This window comes from Dasypus novemcinctus, chromosome 1 (assembly GCF_030445035.2).
Source record: "Dasypus novemcinctus isolate mDasNov1 chromosome 1, mDasNov1.1.hap2, whole genome shotgun sequence".
Lineage (NCBI taxonomy): Eukaryota > Metazoa > Chordata > Mammalia > Cingulata > Dasypodidae > Dasypus > Dasypus novemcinctus.
The window spans coordinates 114,350,861-114,373,880 of record NC_080673.1 but is presented as its reverse complement, the minus strand read 5'-3'; the positions used below and the strand labels follow the sequence as shown (position 1 = coordinate 114,373,880).

At 37.5% G+C, this 23,020-nt stretch overlaps 1 protein-coding gene and 1 pseudogene across 3 annotated transcripts in view; both read right to left on the bottom strand.

The window, feature by feature from the left end:
- Positions 1–23,020, bottom strand: part of GPRIN3 (GPRIN family member 3) — a 63,873-nt gene that overhangs the window by 32,165 nt on the left and 8,688 nt on the right. The window lies entirely within an intron of this gene.
- Positions 815–17,155, bottom strand: LOC101412519 (UAP56-interacting factor-like; annotated as a pseudogene).

Here is a 23,020-nt window from a genome sequence, read left to right as displayed (position 1 = left end):
TAAAACTGTGAGGGATTTGGTTGTTATGCAGCAGATTTTCATACTTTATAGTTACAAACTAAGATTAATAGCAATTATATTAACTATTACCATCTCTGTGATACTTTCCCATTTACAATTCATTTTAACTACATCATCACATTTAGCCACATAAAAACCCTTTTGGGGAAGTACCATTAATACTATTTTCTGAGTGAAGAAACTGAGGTCCAATGAAAAAAATGAGCTTCTTCCAGGGGATGCAAGTGATATGAATGTTCAAAGCTGATTTCTGGTTCACTGCTTTTTCCACTGTTTTATGAACTTACTAAAGAAAGGAACTATCATATCAATCTCATTTCTACTAAGAGCCAGTGGGCAGTGACAATATTTCAAAATAATTTTTAATAAACTGCTCCCACATTTTAGCTCTTCAAATTCTATACAAACATACCATTAATGTCACTGGTTAACCTTATTTGATTTTTAAACGAAAGCTTTTATTCATTTTCAAATTCTCCTTCTCTCTCCAAATCTCCATAAATAGGCAATGCTTATGAAATTATTAATTATGTCTACATTTTCGAGTTCAGTATAATAATATTACTAGTTTGGAATAAAGGAGGCATCCATTAGATTCTTTGGTGGCATATAGCAGCAAATGATCCTGGTTAACTTACACAAAAGGGAAACTTATTAGAATAATAATCACAAACACTTAAGCATTTAATTTGATTAGACACCATTCTAAGCATCACACCTATCAGTTTCTAGAACAACCTGTATAGTAGGTGCTGTTATTAGCCCCACTTGAGGAAGCAAAGGCACAGAGAAGTTATATAACATGCTCCAGATCACACAGGATGTAGTCAAATCTGGACGTGGCCAAACCTGGATGTGGCTCCAGAGTCTTGGCATTATGACCTGTCCAAGGACACAAAGAAGCTCACAGAATTCATGGGAAGGCTAATAACAGAGTTTCAGGAAAGGGTGGAAACCAGGATATAGCAGAGAACTGCCAGAGGGACAAGTGAACTCTAATCATCCCTAGTCCCCACCACATTCCTGTATAAATTTGAAGGCTCATGACTCAAAGTCTTGGGAGGGAGGCCCAATTAGCCAGTGACTAGGAAAGGACAAGGCACCTTGACTGACAGTCCCACTGAGCTTGCATGCAGAGGCACAAAAATGTCCATTATATTGGGAAAGAAGATTTTTATTCCTTTTAACAACAAGTTCACAATGGAAGTTGCATGAGAAATCCCTCAACTGCCTTAAGAGCATGACCTCAGTATACTCCTTTCGTTGGAAGAGATGTCCCTACCTTTTTCCCCACAAGGCGACTCCTTAGAGCCCATGTCTTCCTGCTTCAGGTGAATCAGAACGTGCTCAAATTTCTATCATCATCAGGGAAAATCCCTTCCTTAAAACTCCATGTAGCTATTGGTTTCCATATAGCTCTGATTTCCTCACAATCCAACTTTTCGGAAGATACACTCTTCCATTCCTGCACTTTCACTTGCAAATCTACTGTAATGTTGTTTCTTTCTGCCAGTTCATCGAAACTGCCCTTGCTAAAGTCACTGATGACCAGACCTTGCCAAAAAAAAAAAGAACATGAACGCTTTTCTCTCAATTTTATTGACTTCTCTGCACTATTTGACCTTTTGACCACACTGTCCTTGAAGGTCTTATCAGTGATACGCTCTCACTGGTTTTTCTCTTCTCTCTACAGAAGTCTCCTTATTAATGCCCTTCTTTGGTTCCTTTCCTCAGTTCATTTCCTAAATATTGGTATTTCCCAGTTCTTCTGCTCTTCTCACTCTACCACCCTCCTTGCAGGACTCAATTACTTATGAGTTCAAGAATCGCAAATCTATCTCCACCCCAGACCTTCCTATCAATCTCCAAAGGAGCAGCTCTTCACTTAGAGGTCTTCTTCTTTTTTTTTTTAATTTCTCTCCCCTTACCACCCACCCCCCGTCTGCTCTCTGTGTCCATTCACTGTGTGTTCTTCTGTGACCGCTTCTTGATACATCAAATTAAATATGTTCAAAAGCTCATCCATTTTTGCTTATAAGCATATTCCTCCTTCTTGAATATCTCAGCAAATGTTACATTCCTCTCCTGATACAAGCCAGACACTTCAAAGCCACTCTAGTCTGACTCCTCTCATTCCTCATATCTAACTAATCACCGTGTCCTATGGGTCCTACTCTTTAATATCTACTGTATCTATCCACTTCTTCTTCAGTTTCCTTACTGCTGATTTAATGCAGGTTCTTGTCATTTCCTGCCAGAATTATTTCAAGAGCTTCCTAAATAATCTGTCTGCCTCCAATTTGTACCTTCTACAATCAATTTTCCACACTGCTGCCAGAGAGATTTCTCTAAAACGCAAATATAACATGTAACTCCCATAAATAAAATCTTTTCATAGGTCCCCATACATTTCTTGATGAAGTTCAAATTCCTGAGCTTGGCACACAAAGCTTTTTACCATGAGGTTCCTGTTACCTCTTGAGTCTCATACCTCTTGTTAGGGCCCCTCAGCCCTTCAATACAACAACAGGGAAGTATCCATGGTTGCTCAAGCATGTCCAGCCCTCTCTGCCTTCATCTTTGCTGCTTGCTACTTTTTTTTTTTTTAATGTGAAACCTGTAACATTTTACTTTTTAAAAAATAAACAGCTACGAAATAGATCAAAATATAACTTTTCCAAAAACACCGAAAAGTACAGTGTAAAGCACCTTCTCATTAAATACAAACTTTTGTTTTGTGATGCACTGCATTAATGTTTTGCATATACCTTGAAGCAAAGAAAATTTTAAGTTGCATCCTGCTTTTAAAAAAAAACAAAAAATTAAGAACTAAAAAAGGATGACTACAACCACATTAGCAGCTAAACTTTCAAGAAAGGAAATTTTTCCTCCAACAAAGCATATTCTTTAGTGTATATACAACATATTAGCAGTCAGTTTCCATTTAGTTGTACCAAAGGCAAAATTTTATATTTTAAAAAGAAAATTAAATTACAGATGTATAAATAACAAAACCTTAGTATACCAAAGATACTTTGTTGTTTGATGCACTTAATGTCAATATTTGGGCAGATTTTTTAAAAATTGCATTAATAATAGCTCTATACAATAATATTTAAAATAACTCAACAGGAAAATGAAAACTACCTCTATACCATATTTTCACAAATTGCTTGAGACAGCAAACTCATGTTCAGTTGTTTTTTTCCTTTGCTTTAAAGTAAGCTACCAGCAATTCTAATCAATCTAAAATGTATTATTCCTGGACCAAACACAAGCACTCATACCTGCAAGACTATTTTACAATGGTACCTTGGTCTCTACAAAATGCAGAAAATAGTTAAGGAGAGACTAGAGTAAGTGTGACTGACATCTGGTAATCCTTTATCAGCAGAAGTACTAGCAACATACCAGGTTTAATTCCTTGGTATAAGCAAGAAACTGTTATTGACAGCTTTCCATGGCTAGCTTCTTAACAGACCAGTAAGAAACCCAAAGAGTGACAATGAAGTTTAGTGTACAATGCAAGGCAGGAAAGAGTGATAAAGTAATTTTTTAAATAGGAATAGTCAATGCTACCATTACACTCTTGAGAAACTAATGCCTATTTGGAAGTTTTAATATTATAGCAAAACAAAAGGTCAAGCTTCATGATTACCAAAATTATTATTTGTCGCTGGAATATTTTGCTGCATTTTGGCATCATACTGTAACTTAAAGAGTTCAACTATCTGAGAACTCTTTTGGTCTAACAGACTAACTCTTCTCACCCCTGGGTAGGGGTGGGGGGGGACGACCAAATTATTTTCTCCCCACAAATGCCTGTACTTTATACCATTAAACAGAGTGAGAGGTACAAAGCAAAGATTATAATGTAACTCTCTTATCACTTGTGCATTTTTTTTCCTTTGTGACACAGATAAGAATATTTTTGTTTTTATTGTTATATACTGCTTAATTTAGCAAGCTTAAAAGCTTGTAAAATTTAACTTTTTGAATAAGAAGACAGTCTAGGATTTTATGGCTATTAATTTTACTACCAAAATATCTAAAGGACTCAATTCATTGTAAAGATTATTTAAAATATCATTAGAAAAATTCTTTGTGGACACTGGTCCCAAGACTATACTACACCAAACAGAATACCTATAACCTGCGTTTTGAAGCTTTTCACCTTGTTTTTCAGCCTACTATTTCCTCTCATGTTTTCTTCATTTACCGAAAACAAACTGTCAGATTTTTTACATTGGACCTTTTCCTCTGAGGCCCCACAAGATAACTTTGTAAACGTGCCTTTGCAGCCTTTGAACACCAATATCTTAACCTGAGGCTAATACCTAGAATCACATTTCTTGTTAAAAGTTTCTCACTAAAGGTTTACCAATCTTGGGGATTAACCTAATAATATCTGAAAAAAACTGAGTTCCAGATAGTCCCATAAACCTTAAAACTACACATTGGAATTCTAAAGAATTTTTTAAAAACATTGCTACTGAAGAAAAGGCAACTGCCACTTACTCCATCAACCCAAAGTATAAGTGAAAGCAACAAAGGGACCTACTTATATTTCCAAAGACCAATATTTACTATGGCAAAATCTAAAAAAAATAGGCAAATGAAAGGACATAACTAAGTCCTACTATCATAAAAATAATCAATATCTATCTTTGTCTTTCTTCTGCTGTATGAGCAACCAAAGAAGTCAAATAGGGGATCATTCTGCTGAGCCAACCATGAAAAACTTAAGAACAGACAGGTATAATATTCCCTGTTATTCTTTCAGGGCATTATTTTATACCTTTAAACAAAATTCAAAACTAAAAAGTTATTTAGCCTTGTGAATATTTCGCAAGAAAGTTTCTCGAATTTCTATGACAAACTCTTTAAGCAACTAAACTTTTCTGAGAGTCATCACCAAAAAAGTCCTTTTGACATGGGGTCTATCCCACGGTTACAAACGCTTTCTCCTTTGTTGAATGTGAGGGTGGCTCTTTGATCCTTTAGGACCCCAGATCCTCATTCAAAGTCATCTCTGTCTATTTTGCAACACTACTTAGGTCAAACTTTAGGAACTTTCTTTATATGGATAGCTACCACTTTGTCAAGAATGAGGGTGCAGCATCCTTGGTTTCTGAGTTACTGGGCACTGCAATGCCCAAGGAAGGACTGTCAAGGCATACAGGTAAAATTCCTTCATTTGTGGTGAAAGTTCACATTGAAGAGTTCTCTTTGCTAACACATTGTCTAGCAGTTGTTCTGTTCTCAACTGGTCCTAAACCTTCAGGCCTCTTCTGAAAGAAAATTTGCCTGCCATGTGTCTTTCTGATGGCATAATTTATTTCCACTTCTGATAAAACTGGCTGGAATGTTATTTTTTCCTGTTTAATTAGTTTGGCCTCTCGAGAACTGCAACTGGTTTCCTCTGCACTTCATTTTGTCTCAGAAGGTTTACCTTCCTTTGTATTACAGGATAATGTTGCTCTATTATATTCTTGTCACTTAGAGTTGGTTGATTCATAGGACTAATTCCTTTTGGAATTACAGATGCTTTCCTTGCTGCAAGGCCAACAACAACCCCATAAGGACGTCTCTTTCCAGGCATTACTCTTTCTCCATGGCTCAGACTATGATAAACCAAAGCCAAAATTCTGTTACATTGGCCCATTGTATTCTCATCCTGAATTATGAGGTATCACTCTGTTGGAGTTGTCCACTTAGTCTTGGAAAATTCTTCTTTCCTTCCTTCAATTCAAATTTGATTATGTTATCCAAAGACATATCAACTGCTGCAGGATTCTGCTGGTGAGGCCGTGTGGCTCCCACCTAGTGGGTACAAAACCTGTTCAAGTCTGAAGACATCGTGCTGGAAGAGCAGGTAGGGAAGGCCTGAGTCTGAGGCCCACCACCTTCCACTCACACACGCAGACTACAGCACCGGGAGCACATGTGCATGCTGTTAGTGTCCTTGCCGCCCACCCTCTGCGGGACAGGAGAGGGGTTACCTGCTTCCTGTTTCTTGAATGCACTCACTTCCTGGGGAAAGCTTTTCTTGAGCTTTCCCATGCCTGAGCCATATGCACTCCTGACTTAGGAGCCTCTCCTCTGTTCTGCTGCCATCTTCGTGTATTTCTAACATACTGCATTGCTATGTAGTCATTATTGTTTGGTTCTTTTATCTGGTAAGTTTCTGGAGGATGCAGAAGGTACCTACCTGGTCACCCTAGTATACTGCATAACACTAGCAAGGAAAAAAAGTGCCTCAAAAGAAATGTGATTTTATTTTCTTCAAATGAAATATTACAGATTATTAAGTGGACTGGATATAATTTAGTGGGAAATTTAAGAACTCACATTAGGCCTGCAATGCCTAATGCATTGCCAACAAAATTAACATAAAATGATAGCTATTTCTATTACTGAGATTTAATTTTATTCACTAACAATGATGAGAACTATGTCCATCTTATCCCAAATCACAGATCACTGGCTTTGAATAGATAGAATTTTATTGAATTGACTGGTAGTCCATAATAAAAATAAATATCATATGAATATCTATAAAATATCCATTGTAAACAATAAAACAAACGAGTTAGGAATGATTACAACATGTCTGTTGGCATGAGCATGGAGGAGATGTGATCTCTCACTTGCTTGAATGGCTGGCATTCTTTTTTGGGACAAGCCCACATTTAAGAGCTCATTAAGAAAGGATCAATCAAAAATGTATAGAATATTAGCCTTAGAAACCATTTGTCAGAGGTATAGGCACTTTATTCACTAAAAATTACCTCTTCACAGTCTGAGGAAGACTAGTGGGCTGTCTCCACTTTGCTGTTATGGAAACTATGGATCACAGGCTCAGAGTTTACATGAAAGACCTCACAAATCTGTGTGCCCTAATAAATATATTCCAAGCTGGACTGGCTTACTTTTAAGAATGCATTAATCTGATCACTTGCCCTTAATGCAATTGTAATATTACCCTCAGAAAGCAATAGAGGACATTTTTCTCTAAAGGTGATAAGAATATTATCCACATACGTTCTGACTTAAGATCACCTGTTAAGACTTAACAAACTTATCTAAGGCCTTTAGTATTGGGACTGGAAAAACTCTTGCTTAATCAGGGGCTACAAGGTAAGATAAAGCAAGGCCTTCATAATAATTATTTATGTAATTCACTTGATCCCTACGCAGCAAAATAAAGTAACAAAACACATTTTTTGGGCTTTTCCCAATTGTTCAATATACACAATGTATCACGCCTGTGGCAGGTACTAGAAAGCCACAAAGATGACCAAGATTGAATCCCTGCCTTCAGTGTTCTCATCTGGGGGAGAAAGTACCAGGGATTTAAACAGTAACACAAGAGGAAAATGACTAATTCCTTGTGGCATCAAGGAAGGCACCCTGGGCTTGGCGCAGTACTGGGAAGAAAAGGCAGCAGCAACAGAGTAAATAAGCACACAAATTATGGTATCTACAAGGCAGGAATGGGGGACAGCTCCAGGTGGAATGAAGATTGAAAGGAAAAAAGAAATATTAAGGTAACAGGCCTGAAAGGTGGAAATAATATTATTTATATATGTATTTAAATATGTGACATTTTAACACATACACTAACTCATGAATTCATTCATCAAACGTTTATAGAATGGTTTGGATATCCCAAGCACAGCGCGAAGCACTGAGAAAGTAAGGGTGAACATACCAGTCCTCACCCCCAGGAGACAGAAACATCAGAGTGATAACTGGAACAGAGGGAAGCGAGCACGGGACAGAGCCGGCCTCGTGAGGACACTGGCGGGGCGCAAGCAACAGCAATGCTGCCTTGAACTTGAGCAGGAGTTTGCCAGTGGGGAGGAGAGGGCATTTCGGGTGCATGTGAAAAAAGCATGAACAGATGTGAAGACAGACCTGAAAGGTGCCTCGTGGGAGGAGTGGTTGGGGGTGGGGTCAGCAGCTGGAACAGTAAGTATTTGGGCATTGCTGGATACAGGCTGGCGGGTGCAAGGCAGCCATCTGTCAGGACACTGGGCTAAAGGGAGCGACGAGGCACGAGGGTGTTTTATGCCTTCACCTCAGGTCATGCGCAGTCACTGAGGGCTTGATGGGGGCCAGTGGGTAGAGGGAGAGGAAGCTTCCAGAAGGCAACTGTAGAAAATAACGTGAAGATCAGGGCAGTGGTAGCAGAAACAGTGAGGAAGAGATGGATTCTAGAGTGAAGAGGCCAAATCAGCTGAATCTGGAGGATGATTGAATGTGAAGGATGAGGGGGTGGGAGAGCGAGCCAAGGTTTCCAGGGGGAGGTAGACAGGGGACAGGATACTGTGGTAAAAGGTACAATGGATGTATTCACAGGACTCCAACATAAGCTTGTGAGGTAAGGGACCCAGCCAACCCTGCGGAAGGCCCTGGGAAGGTTTGCTGAGCAGGATGACAGCTGAGCGGGGAAGAGGAAGAGTGAGCCACATGAAGGAGGGGGTGGGTGGCAAGAGGTGCTCAGGGCAAAGGAAACAGCATGAACAGAGGCAGGAGGCCGAAAACCATGTTGGAGAACTATAAGCAGTTCAGAATTACTATGTTTCTTACCTTCTGTAAACATGTCTGTATATGAGAGGCTATGTTAACATGGTGGTTTAGAATGCGCCTTCTAGGAGTACATTTTTAGCCACTTACTAGCTGGACAGCCTCAAGCATATTACTTAACTCCTCAGTGCTTAAGTCTCCTCACTTCTAGCATGGGGACAAATATACCCCCTCCGTCAGAGGCCTGGAAAGTGAGTTTGCACAGTGTGAATGTAAGCCAGAGCCTCAGCCAAAGTATGAGTGATAATTGGTGTTATTAATGGCAGTAGAATTACTTGGGGTTTCTTACTAATATGACCTCATCACTTCCAAGTCTATCTTCCCTTTTCCACCTCCCTTTTCTCACCCCTCCAAAAATCACAGCATAACTAAGAGAGCAAGGTGGATAGCTTGGCATTTTAATTCTGAAAATCTATGGGATACGGAGGGTGCAATACAAACTTCTCTACTACTTGTCCTGCTGTCTATTGACTTCTTTTGACTTTTCGCAAATCTTACCATCTCCTTTCTCCTTAATCATCTCTAAATGACTCAGGACTCACCTATAGGCAAACCAAAATTAATACTGATTGGGAAGGGCACAGTTAATCAGTCTATTCAGGAAGAACTGGTGGAGGAGCTGGTGTTTGGGAGGGAAACGCTATGGACAAGTAGATTGTTAGAACATTCATTCATTTGCCTAAAACTATAATTCTGCTGCTGCAAAACTGTTTAATTTATCCCCAGTGGAAAACAAAGTAATGCACTAGTTTTTCATTTAGATTGTTTTTTCTAGTGTGACTTCATCAATTGTGCAGATTCTCAGCTCTCTCTCCTTTTTTCTTTGCCCTCAACTTTCAGACATATTTCTTTTTATAGAGGTCCTCACTCAATCATAGCCAAGAATGCACTTTAATTTTTTCTCAAGTAGAATTAACTAGTGTGATGGTTGAAGCTTTATGGACCCCCAAAAAGTATGTTCATAAAGTTAATCCATTCCCATGGGTGTGGACTGGTAAGCAGGATCTTTTGGCAACTTAAGATGTGACCCACCTCTTACTGGAGTCCTTGATAAACGGAGGACTAAAAAGCCACAGGCATAGAAAAAAGCCTCAGAGACAGGAGAGGGCTTGGAGGCCGCAGCCTGGAATCAGCGGGGCACAAGGGCACAGAAAAGAGGCTCCCCACAAGGCTAGGCCCACCGAACAGCTCAGAGCTGAAGAGACAAGGCCGAGAGAAGAGGGAGAGACCAGCGACTGACTGGTAGTGTGCCCTGCCATGTGCGGGATCGCCCACAGCTGATGCCTTACTTTGGACACTTTTACAGCCGTGGAAAGTAAGCTTTTAGACTAATAAATCCCCATTATAAAAGCAATACGCTTCTGAGATATTGCATTGGCAGCCTTTAGCAAAGTAAGACAACTGGTTATTTTCCTTATATATATAAATATTAATAAAACAAGAAGCTTGAGAAGTTGTTACATTCTCTGATTGCTTTAACAACGGCAGTGAAAGGAAGTAGAAATCAGGAGGAATGCCACTTTGCAAAATATGAAAATGTTCATTTCAATACATCAACTTCTTATGGTTTTTGCTGATTGTCTTATTAAAGTTGTACAGATGAAATTATCATGTAGGTGATGTTCATTAAAAGCACGGTATAATGACCACCCCCCCACCCCAAAATCCTGAGGTCAACCTTTCATTCCTTATTCTTTAGGGCTTTTCAGAACAGCTTTTACATTTCCCTTCCAGTGGAAACCACTTTTCACGGCTGCTTCCCTATATTTTGTCTTTACTGCAAGAGAAATGCTTCCTTTTCATCTGAGATTCCACCTCCTATTCAGAAAACTTACTTAAATTTTTTTTTGTAGTTCTTTTTGCCTTTTTTCCCTTATTTTTTAAAATGTGGCTCCAAGTTCAATTTATTTCTATTTCCTATGAACATTTCCTCTTGTGTTTTAATTTCCTCTTTTTCTTTTATTCCATGTTACTAATTCTGGGAGCTTGATGACTTTCAGAATGAGCAGAAAACCAAAATCAATTTTTTAAAAAGTCACTAAATACTGAGGGAGGGGCTGGGGGAGAACGCTTTCATTCATTACATTAAAAATACTAAAAACAAAGACACTTTAAAAAACTATAAATCTTAAAAGGATTTGGCAGGTGGTGTGACAAAATTACCTAATAAAGCAAATTATATTTTTAAAAATCTACTACTCTATCCTTAGAAGCTTGAGGAATTCGAACTAAACTAATGGGAGATTGAACTGAATTCAATAAACATTTATTGAGACTTTCAATTTACAAGCAGTGTGCCAAGTTTTGTGTAGGCTAAACAAAGATATGTAAAAGTTATATAAAAAGATACATAAAAGCTAGCTGCTGCCCTCCAAAAGTGAATACTGTAGGGAAGAAATATTCCTAAAAATTACTCTTCTACTAGACCTGTAGAGGAAAGTGCAATGGGTGTGTCAGAGCAGAAATGTTTGAAAAAAACCCTGGCGTGAACTCAAAAGGCTATTTGGAGGCATTGATAAAGACATTTTAATATACACATATCATTATTTCATTAAGTCGTTGAAATTTTGGCATTGTATGTTACAGAAGTTAGCCTACTGTGTTTCATACATCTAAACTCCGACCAAATTAGACAGTAGGTCCCCTGACTCTAGCACAAGGTAAGGGTATGAGCTGAGTTTTAAGAGCTGAGCTTTATGGGCAGAGGCAAAAGCCTAAAGACTGAATGACAGGAAGGTATACCCTTATGGTGGACCCTTGTGGCCCACTGTGTTTAGGACTTAAAGAGTATGAGGCAAGAGAGTTGGGGGTGGGATTGAAGTCCTAGTTGAGAAGCATGGCTCCAGTCATCACTTTATTATGAATAGGCTTCAAAACCAGGTTAAGAAATAGGATTTAATTCCATAAAATTGTCTCAAGATTCCATATGTTTGAACATTAGAGAAATCATAATAAACTGTAAAGTTTTTAAAAGACTGATAGGCTGATTCTATAATAATCTTGATTTTTACTGACTTCAACAAATATAAAAGAAAATTTGCTCTTTTCTCAGTGTCAGACCATCAAAGTTGTATCAAGGGATGACAAAAAAGTGTTTTATCAATTTTCTTGGGAGTTCCTAAGATGTTTGAGGGATTTACCCTTTTGAACACATGGAAGAACGTAACACCAAATTTCACGGTCACAAGTGTCTTAAGATCACTGTATCCTGCTCCTTCCTTGGACAGTTTTACCCAGAGTAACTGAAGACATCCTTGAGTCTTTGAAGCTTTCTCACTGTGTCTCCTTATTTGCAAACATTTTCGAGGTGTCCAATGTGAGATGAGACACAATGTGTGATCCTGGAGGAAAGGTTACCCCACCCGCCTTGGCAAAGCAAACTGGCTCTAGCATGGATCAAAACAGAGACATTCAACTTCTTATATATATCTAAATCAAAGAATAATTGACGTGATGCAAATAGATTTGACAATTTTTCTAAGCTGACTTGGTCACTAATTTATCAGACAATGTGAAAGTGTGTGTATCCAAGTTTTAAAAAATGATCCCCTTCACTTATGATTTTCTGGGTTAATTAAGTTGTCATAAACGTCTCACTGCCACCGTCAGAACTGAAATGTAGCATTAATATACTCCACATTGGGGCAGAGAAAAGCAGATGAGCAAGTTCTTCTTACCCTGTGTACATTGATATGATTCACTTTTAGCCTGGATAAGGGAAATTTGTTTTTTCAGGCAGTGCACCCCATGAGAATTACTAAAAACAATATTATTTTGTCAGAATTGTATGAGCTCTTCTAAAACTGGGGTTGAACTATGTTTTACCCTTTAAAAGACAGGGGAAATTATTCTGCAGCAAATTTAGACATGATTTATCTAAAAAAAAAGACAACATCACAAACATACAAACCTCCAAAGGTCTAAGCAACATCTTTAAAAATTCCTAAAGTATGCCGAAAATGAGAATTAATATTTTTCAACAATCATAATAATAACTACTATTTTTAAGCCTGCTTGTACAGGATTTTGCACTAGTGCTGTCCCTTATTTGCTCTCTACAACAATCCAGAAAGAAAGAATTGTTTTCTGAATTTTAAGATGAGGAAACTGAACCTTATTCCTGGCATCATGTTTCACCACATGATCACCTCTCCATGACGCTCTTTGTTGACTTTCTACTTTACCATGTGTCCATTTGTAGCCTTAGATGAAACTTACTCCTTCTCTGAGCCTCTGAATTTGTATTTTACCAGAATTTGAATTCTTCCTCTGCCTATCCTTGGTAATCTCTTTCACTCTTGTGCTATGTAATAGTGCCAACTTCAATAGCTATAATTACAGGCATCGCTCCTGTCCCCACGTTCTGGGTCCTCTATTTTAAAAGTGTATGCCAGAGAGCTGACCTGCATGTAGAGCCAGTTTCCCAAACTCAACGTCCAACATTTGATTTGATAGCATGATGTTAAAAGGAAATTTCCCTCCTGACATCTCTCTGTCTATTAATGGCACCAACATTCTCCCAGGTAAGGTGGGCTTAAATTTCTGGGATCACTTTGTAAGTTTCTGTTCCCTCACCTCCTATGTTCATGCAGTTACCAATTGCTATCACATCTTTACCAAAAATATTTGCAACTTACTTTTCAATAGCCAAGACTTGAAAAACCATACCCCTTACTTTACAAGGCTCTTCTAAATATACAAAGCTCCCAAGCACATTATTTCTTATAGTTTCTACATTAATTTCATAGATACAAATGCTGAGGCTTCAGAAACTTCTGTGGTATGTCTCACAGTTCAGAAGCAGAGTTAGGACTTGATCCCAGGTCTGCTGACTCTTGTTTTCCAGGTGCAAAATTTCAATGACTGCCTCTACCAAGTCAAGCTTGAGTTACAGCTGTCTCAGAAATGGTCTCTCTACTTTGCTCCAAAACAACTTATATAATCATTAATAATCACTGTCAATTGAATTTTAAAACAGAGATATTATCATATCATTTTCAGCTCAAAATCCATTGGTGGCTATATATGCTGAAAAATGTTCAAATTACCTAGCCTGACACTCGAGATATCCCAGTTTGCTTCCAACTCAATTTTGGAGTGATGCTCCCCAGAATCTCCCTATATTCTAGACAAATTGAACTACTTACAGTTTCTCAAACATGCTTAAAGCATTTTCCTGCATTTCTCCGCTCACATCAAAGACCCCAAGAAAGCACACTCTCTGCCTTTGAAAATGCTATCTGACTTTTCATTCTTTCATTAATTAATTCTAAAACACTAACTTTATATCAATAGGGTATCAGGGACTGAGCTACGTTTGGGGATAAACAGTGAATAAGACCAAAAGATCCATTTCTTAAAAGGCTTAGGCTCTATCAGAGTCTTGAAATCTTAGGACAAAAGTCACACTCTACATAAAACAAGTCTTTCATGATAGAGTTGGCAGGAAGGGATAGCGTCTTCCTCTCACCATATCTTATCTCTGAGGCACATGTCTTATCTCTCACACTAGGTTATGAGCTCCATTTGGATAGGGACTCTAACTGGTTCAATATTTGGCCCTCATAACATGCAGCATAGCACTTCTCATATAATAAGACCTCAATAAATAATATTCAAATAAATAATTTCTCTCAGAGCCTGTGGCTATGATTTTGGGGTGGGAAAGTGGCAAGCCCTACTCACAGACTATAGCGGACAGAGTAAGCACCCATTACAACCACACAGGCTTACCAGATGGTTAATATAACACTATTTATAACATTATTTTAGCAAGTGAATTTCACCTGACATCCAGGGTCCCATACTTGCTTCCATCCACTTAAAGAAAGTTTTTAGACAGAAGGTAACCGAAGATTTCTGGACGTCAGTGTATTAATCTGTTCCTTCTGTACAATGTTCTCTGTCAATAAACAGAGAATGGATTAGTAGCTTCTCCATGTGGCCTGTTTTTATGACCCCAGGGCCAGAGGGATGCTCAGCTATTGACCACGCTTCTGATATGAAAGTTTTTAATAAGAATTTAAAAATTTACGTCAACTTTTAATTTATCCTTTTTGGTTTTCAGTTCAATGAACTTGGGCAATTCAATTGGGTAACCACTACTACTGTCAAGATACAGAATAGTTCCACCAACTCTCCAACAAATGCCCTCATGCTACCCTTATGTAGCAAACGCTCCTCTACCCTTAACCACTGATCTGTTCTCCATCCCTATAATTCTGCTTTTTCCACACTGTCATATAAATATAAAAGTACAGAGCCATTTGTGTCTGGCTTCTTTTATTAGCATAATATATTTTAGATTCATCTGTCACGTTGTACGTATCACTAATTATTCCTTTTTGCTGCTGCGTAGTACTGCATTGCACGGATATGCCACTGTTTGTTTATTTACTCCCCAGTTGAGGGACATTTGGGTTATTTCCTTTTTGGGACTACTATGAGTAAAGTTGCTATAAACAGGTTTATGTGTCACCATAGGTTTTCATTTCACTTTGGTAAGTAGGAGTGGGATTGCTGGGCCATATGGTAAAAGAATGCTTAACTTTATAAGAATCTTCTAAATTGTTTCCATAGTGGCTGAACCATTTTTGTATCCCCACTAGCAACATGAGAGTTCAAGTTGCTTCACATCCTTGCCAACACTTGGCATTTTCAGGGTTTTTTGGGGTGATGTTTTTGTTTTTGTTTTTCATTCTAGGTATGTAGAGTGGGATAGAATTTTTAAACCCCATGTTTTAAAGATCATAATATTTCCACTTCCATATTAGGTTCACATTCAACACCTCTTCCTCTCTCTTCAATGGTTTCTTTGTATTATCTCCCTCACTAGATTATATATTCCTTTGTGGGTAAGGAATATATCTGATTCATCTTTGCATATATGTTGCATTGCCACCCTAAGTACAGGAATTTGCAATAGGCAAATAACACATGCTACTTAAATAAACACTTCTATATGGTCAGATTAGATTAAACATACAACATGTCCAAAGCATAAGGCAGTATTGCCTAATTTTATCTAATGTTCTAACTTAATGGAATTTTAATAAAACTATGTACTTCCCCCTTTTCATGGATTTTTCCATTTGCCTGTGTTTTTATGGGTACTTATCTAAATTATAGATTTCTGTTTTCTTGCTTTATAAATGAAAACATTGGAAAATAGGACTGTGATGTTGAAATATTGGAGTAATGGATTGCTTGTGCCTTATAGGAAAGACAAGACTGAAGGTTCTGTCAAATGCAAACAATGTCAACAGCAATTTTTCTTACTAGTACCTAAGTAACAGGTAGTGGATTAATTAATTTTACAAATTCATCACTTACATTTCAATGCACTTTAATAGTAAAAGAGAAAAAAATTCGAATTATGGGGGCTCTACCTGTAAACATCATTTAGAGAGTGAGTTGGAGCAAAAAAGTTGAGTCATTGAATCAAAGAATCTTGGAAGTGGAAAGATCCTCAGCATATTCACAGGCCTATCTCCCACTCATTGGCAAGATCCTGGCTGTAGTACCTGGCTGAACACTTCTACCACTGGTAAGCTCAACACTTCACAAGGCACCGCCCACTGCATAGGTTTATAGAAGAAGTAGAGGCTCAAAACAAAACGAAAATTAAAATTAAAAGAAATAGTGGCAAGGCAGTTTCTTTCTAAAAGTGCTTCTATGAAACATGAGATGAACCTTCTGTGGCACCTACAGAAATCTAAAAATGAAGTTTGGAATCTATCATGGCAGAAAACAAGTTTGTCACTACATCATCCTGCCATGTGCTGAGTTACTCTCATTCCTTTTTATATTTGAGGGTAATACATATTTTGAAGAGATGAGCTCGGTGACTTAAATGACATAAACCTCAAATTGCCTTTACAGTTATTCCTTCTGAAACTTCAGTTTTCAAATGGAATTCAACCATTTATAGTTGTCTAGAAGAATTTGTTATCAGCCTGCCAAAAAAAACTTCTTAAACATAATCCATGAGTAGGCTGTATTATAAATCCTTCAGTAGAAAGGTTTCTCATAGGGGACTTTCTGACCCGTAAACATTTCTTTTCTTATTACCTAGCTTCTGTGGTGGTTTTGTACTGTATCGATTTAGCTCAGATGGAAACTGTTTCCAAGAATTCTCTTCCCTAAATAGCTTTTGGTTAGGATTGGCCACAAGAGAAATTTATGTGAGGTTTGGAAGGTGTTGCTGAATGGCAGCATTTTTACAATCTGAAGGTGAGTGTAGTGCAACAGGTGCCGCTCTCTGATCTCCTGGCTCACCAGGTTGCTTAGTTAAGAGCCAGGCTACAGGTCCTTCTACTTCCACCAGATCGTCTTCAATTCCTGAGCCAGGTGCATGCACAGCTTTGCTGAGAAGGGTGCCAGCCCCTTCAGCTGTGCTCCCAGGTGGTTGCGTTTGGAGGAGGTATGAGTCAAACACAGGTTCTGGGTTGTCTTTATGGGCTTCAGTTTTTGTTGCAGGTTCCAGTTTGCCCTTGCTCAGCCCCACTTCACCAGCTTTTCTTACAAACTGCCAATTCTGCATAACCTACCAGATGCAAAAGTAACCCCTTTCCATAGACATCTTTATACGTTCCCACAATTGTGTAAGATCTAATATTTATAGTAAGTCGGTTATTCCACATTGTCCATAGTGGTTCTTATCTCCTAAATGATATGGCTTCCATTAAATATTTTCTATTCAGAATTTGTATGCACTTGGTTAAAATACTCTTTTGACCATGACTTTTGTTATAAATTTATGATAGTATCAAATGAAATAGTACTCATTTATAACCTTAATAGGTCATTTTATTTTTCCTCATCTTTGAGAGTGGGGCTAGTTAGGAATATATTCTTTTGCTCAACTCTCCTCAAACTAATGGGCTTGGAGAATTGTGAGTTTGATCTATAACCAGAGATCAGAGAAAAACTAACAATCTAATTTGAACCTAAATACAATAATCAGTTAAAACTGCCTGAGCGAACTAGCTATTTCTTCAAAGTGGGTCTTAATGTGATATCATAATAGGTTTTAATGTGAAAGTTACATCTTGTCATGACAAATGTAAATATTAAAAATTTGAAAAGAATTCAATTAATTTTATAATGTGTGTGCATTGAGAATCAATAAATACTGCCCTGAGCACTTCACTTCTTGAATATCTAATATTGAGATTTGATGATCCTTAAAGGCAGTGATGCATCTTTTCATCTTTGTATTCTCCCACACTGGCATACAGATAAGTCCTTTATCTGTTGATTCAATTGAACAACAATTGAATTAAGTAAGGAACAAATTTTAGCTTCCTGTTTTTTACAAAAAGAACAGAACAGCAGAGTATGAGCAAACAACCAAAACCAACTACTTCCTCTGATGCCTTTTTTTTTTTTTTACTATTATATAGAAACTCCAGCAGGAAACCACAGGTATATCCTATTCATCATTATAACAAAACTTATGAATTGTTGCAAACATAAAACAGCTATGCTGATATTGAATAGATGTTTATGACAGTTTATATTCACCACATTCAATTGCTTTAAAACATTTTAGCAAATCTTCTCAAGGACTAATAGTAGCAATGATAGTTTTAACTACATCACTTATTTAGGAGTAAATTATACAGAAAAATATAATAAAGTCTATTGAACTTGATGCCCCCTTCAATGTGGTTCATTAAAAAAAAAAACTTTAAAAGGTTAGAATTCCTCATTTAATTCAGACTTGTAGAAATTTCTAACTGACCAAAGACATAATCCTCTCCATCCCAAAATCATTAAAGTATTAATTTCCCCCTTTACATCAAAATGGCCAAAAAATTAAGCCTAACTATGAAATGTAGAAATGCTTTTTGCCCATTCTAATGTATAACCCCATTCTGGATGTATAGCTACACAGTTTAAATTTGTAACATAAACTTTGATAATGCATTTTATCAATGAAGGGACCTTCCATTGAAAATCTCATAGTCATCTAGAAAGAACTAAGGAAAAATAACGGCAGAAGTCCTGGGTTTTCAAGGGCTTCTACTTCAACGGGAATCGCACACACATATGTTCATTTAACACAGAAGTCAGAGTTATTGACCGCTGACTTTTTTACATGTCTGCACTGCTTGGTGCATAACCCTCTCTAAGAGGTTTGTTTAATGAGTATATTTGTATATGAATGAATGTATACATGCTTGGTGGTGATGGGGAGGGGGAAATAAAACAGTCTTACTCTAAGATCCAAAATAAGCTGAAGAGACCTAAAATTCAGAAAACAAGCTCAAGAAGGAAGAAAAAAAAAAGCAAGACTAAAAAAATAAAAATAAGAGCTAGAACTGAATAATCCTCTCATTTCTAGAGAAAATCCAAAGTACTTTGGGCAATGACCAGACTCCATGTACCATTTTCATAGATTATGACATTCTCGCATACCATTCTCATGATTTTTGCTTTATATGTTTCTTATCTAAACTATTTCTTACTTAATACTTTTCAATAAATTGACTTTGGTACACCAGTTGAAAATACTAGCCTAGTCCTGAGAAATAATATCTGTGAAGGCACTGGTTTGATGTGTCAGTTATATAGTTTTCATACCATAAATTTTAAAAAATATACTAAAATTTTTTCTTAGTATATATTATATTAAAAGAAATTCATAACTATTATAATAAAAAGTTTGTGTACAATTGATTACCACTTTATATGTCATTGATTGAAAATCTACTGCACAGTGAAAAGCAGTGCACTCTGCTGTGGTACTTCCTGAAACCCTGAGTTCAGATTTTGAGCTCTCTAGGTGGTAAAGACAATTTGGATAGATGAAAAGATTCCAGTAATAAGATCAAAGTCTCTATGTGCTTCTATCCATTGGTTTTCTAGGAAAAAAAAAAATCAATTGCTTATTAAGGAACTAAAAGAAAAAAATTAAGCTAAAAGTCACTGCTTTAAAAATAATTAGGGGATTTTCATTCTCAAATTGGACAGAGATATATTCATCCCCCTGTCAAGTTCCTTTAGAACTATTGTTTTAAGAAGGCACTTGTCTCAGATGGGTCGCCCATAAATAGGTTATTTTCGTTCTGTCTTCAATTTGCAACTAGAATGTCAGACTGTAAACTATTATAAGGAATTATTTAACTTCCATAAGTAAATGAATGTCTATGATTAGACTATCAATCACGGAAACACCATTTCTATAAATAGTTTCTAAGTCCAAAGTCCACAGGTAGAGCTAAACAAAGACTCATGCCTGGTTTTCCTTGTTTGGTTTGTGTCTGTGTGTCTCTGTGTGGGTACATACACGTGACTATGTGAAATGTATTTGGTTTATCTTTTGAGAAACAAAGAAATGCTGTTTGCCGACCATATAGGTCACCTGGGTATTTTGATAAAAAGTTATGTTTACCAATTTTAACACCTGTACAATGATTTATAAAGTTTCAGCCTAAAATGTCTGTCCTTGAACTCACCGTTTGATTAAAAAATGACTTATCACTGATTTCATATTTTGTTTTCAAGCAGCACAAAATGAAATCTGATAAAAGAAAGTAGCCCATAAAATACTGCCTTTTCCTCATATTTTTTACGCAGTATCCATAGTTTATTTGAGATCAAAGACACAACAGAAGTATTGCAGTGGAGGATAGCAGTGAGGCATGTGGGCTGAATTCCCATTCCAGCTTAGTTACACTGTGGGACCTTGAGCAAGCTGCTTAAACTCTTTTCTCATCTCTGAAATATGGACAATAATACAAACCTCATAGATTTGTTTAAATGAGAAATGGGTTTAGCACCGTGTAACTGGCAGAGAGGCCTACACAATGAAATTTTGAAGGAGTTGGAGCTTTTTAATTATACAGACCTGTAGTCTATCCACTAGTGTGTCACCATTTCCTTATAACGGAAAGTATAAGGATAGCGATAAATATAACAGGGTTCTCTTATGCTCTAGAACCAAGAGGGCAAAGTGCCCCTGGGTGGCCCCAGTTGATCTTCTGCTTCCTATTTACTCCATTCTATTCTCTCCACCCCAAGTATTTAGTTGGACTTTGGTTCTTTTCTTCTCATCATCGTTAGCTCTAAGAATGGCGATACCCACCTCCTGCTCTTATTTTCCCTAACCACAGCCCTCTGGGTAGCAAAGCAAATAGGTTCTCCTTGTTGGGGTAAATAGATGGAATGGCTCACCAGTTTTTTCCAAAGACATGAATTACCACTTAAAGTTCCAGGGTCTTAGTATTGGAGAGGAAGGCCAGGGAAGAGGGATGAGTACCACCTTAGGGAAAAAAAGACAGCAAAGGGGTATGCAGTATTTCACAGAGCAGCTATGAAAACAGCCAGGTATTTTCAGTATCCTGAGCAGGGTACACTACCCAATAATGATCTGATTCAAGATCATCCACTAAGGGTGGAGGTGGTTCCTGAGAGTCTAAGCAATACTCTAAAACAGCAGTCCTAAATCAGTGTTAAAACACACTAGTATTTTAGACGCAATGATAAAGTACCATGACAGCAAATGATTTATTTAAAAAAATAATTTAGGGTAAGTTTTCTCTGTCAGTTATATTAATCCCAGTAATAAAATTATTTCTATAATAATGTCACTCTTACTCACCCCATTTGCATCTGAAGATGTTTTCCTGAATAGAAAAAAAAGGGGAGGTGGGTAAAGTTACATTGAGGTTCTGGTATACCTCATGGGGAAGAGATTTCCTTCAGTAGACAGAATAGCCACCTATAGAATATTGTAAGATTTCTTAACTCTTGTATCTACTGCACCTTTGTCAGTTTTGGTACCCTCTGTTTCTTAATGATTTTTAGCAGAAAAATGATGAAAACACAGTGCACTCATGTTTTTATTTTCGTTGATTCTAAGGAAGTGTAGTGTGGGAAAAACTTCCTCCAGTTTTCAGGTTGGCCAGACTGTAAAGAAAGGAACCCAGGTGTGACTAGCAGGTGGCGAAGCTGTGGGAGGAACGGAAATTAAAATGAATTGCTGGGGCTTACAGGAAGCAAGCAAGAAGTACAGAGGGTGCTTGCTTGGGACAGAAAAGAGACCTCGATGTTAGGACACTAGAGGGACTTTCTGAAATTCTGACCAGTAAAACAGCCCATTCCAACTTGCTGGAAACATATTTTTAAATAAGTTTATCTGTTCCAGTAGTCTGGGAATTACTTCATAATTCAGATTACATTTTATTCAACTTAGAATTCCTAGCATATAGTAGAGGGTCTAACATATATATTAAGTGATTGATACAGATTTATTAAATGATCCTAGGAATTTACCTTCCTTAAATCAGAGCCTTCCACCAACCCCATTTCACATTCTATATCCCATCTCCTAAATAAATCTCTATTTCTAGTTTCAGGCATGCTTTACTTAATTTGCAAAGCATAAATAACTGATGTACCCCAAATCCACCGCAACTCAGGTTATTAACTTTTCTCTTTCTAAGTCAAAATCCTATCCAAAATCACCAACCAAAATCCACAGACCACAGGGGGATAATCTTTTAGAAGCCCATCATTTGTTTTAAACATCAAAATGACCATTAAAGGAAAGGAAAATAGTTTCTTCATGAAAGCACATGAATGTTTCAGTGTAACTGAATTTGCATTCATTGAAATCACTAAGAAACAAATAATCTTATCCCCAAAGAATTTTAACGCCCATGGTCTTCTCTATATTGCCAATACATTTAAGGTGACAAGCTGCCTAATAATCTAAACGCTGAGACTTCTTTCTACAAGGAGTGCACACTCTACAAGAAAGTATTAAGAGTCATGCAGTTCTGTGTCCTCTGCTGGCTTAGATTGATACTATTCTTAGCACTGTCTTCTTGGAGTGAAGATGCTGAAGCACCGACACTTTAGGATTAATAATTAGATGAGAGGATGTTTTTAGAAGTAAAGTAGGAGGTACGATGTGGGGGTGGCAAAGCAGTGAAGTGTGCATGAGGAGGAAAAGTGGCAGCAAAAAGTTGCGAAAGAATGAGCGACTTCAGATAGCTCTAAGGCAGCTCTCTCTCTACTGACTGAAGAGATCTGCTTGAGTTTTCCAGCTTCTTGTCTCGAAAGGGCATTTTTAAAATTCTCAACACAAACAAATCAACCATGACAGAGTCAACTCAATTTTAGCCATATTAACAGAGCAGTTCCACACAGTCAAGTGGCCAGACCGTGCAGTGATTGGACAAGTTTCAGAGATAGGCTGAGAGAACACTGAAATGCCATCATCAGGTGAACATTTCTCAGCTGTACAGGGACTGTCACAAGCTGGGATGATAGTCTATGCTACCCGAACTGTTTATCCCAACCTCCAGGCCTTCTAAATAGAATGCACTATTACTTGAAAAACTGGCATATGCTTTTGGTTTCTAAGAGGTTATGAAAATGTATATGGGAAGAGTAT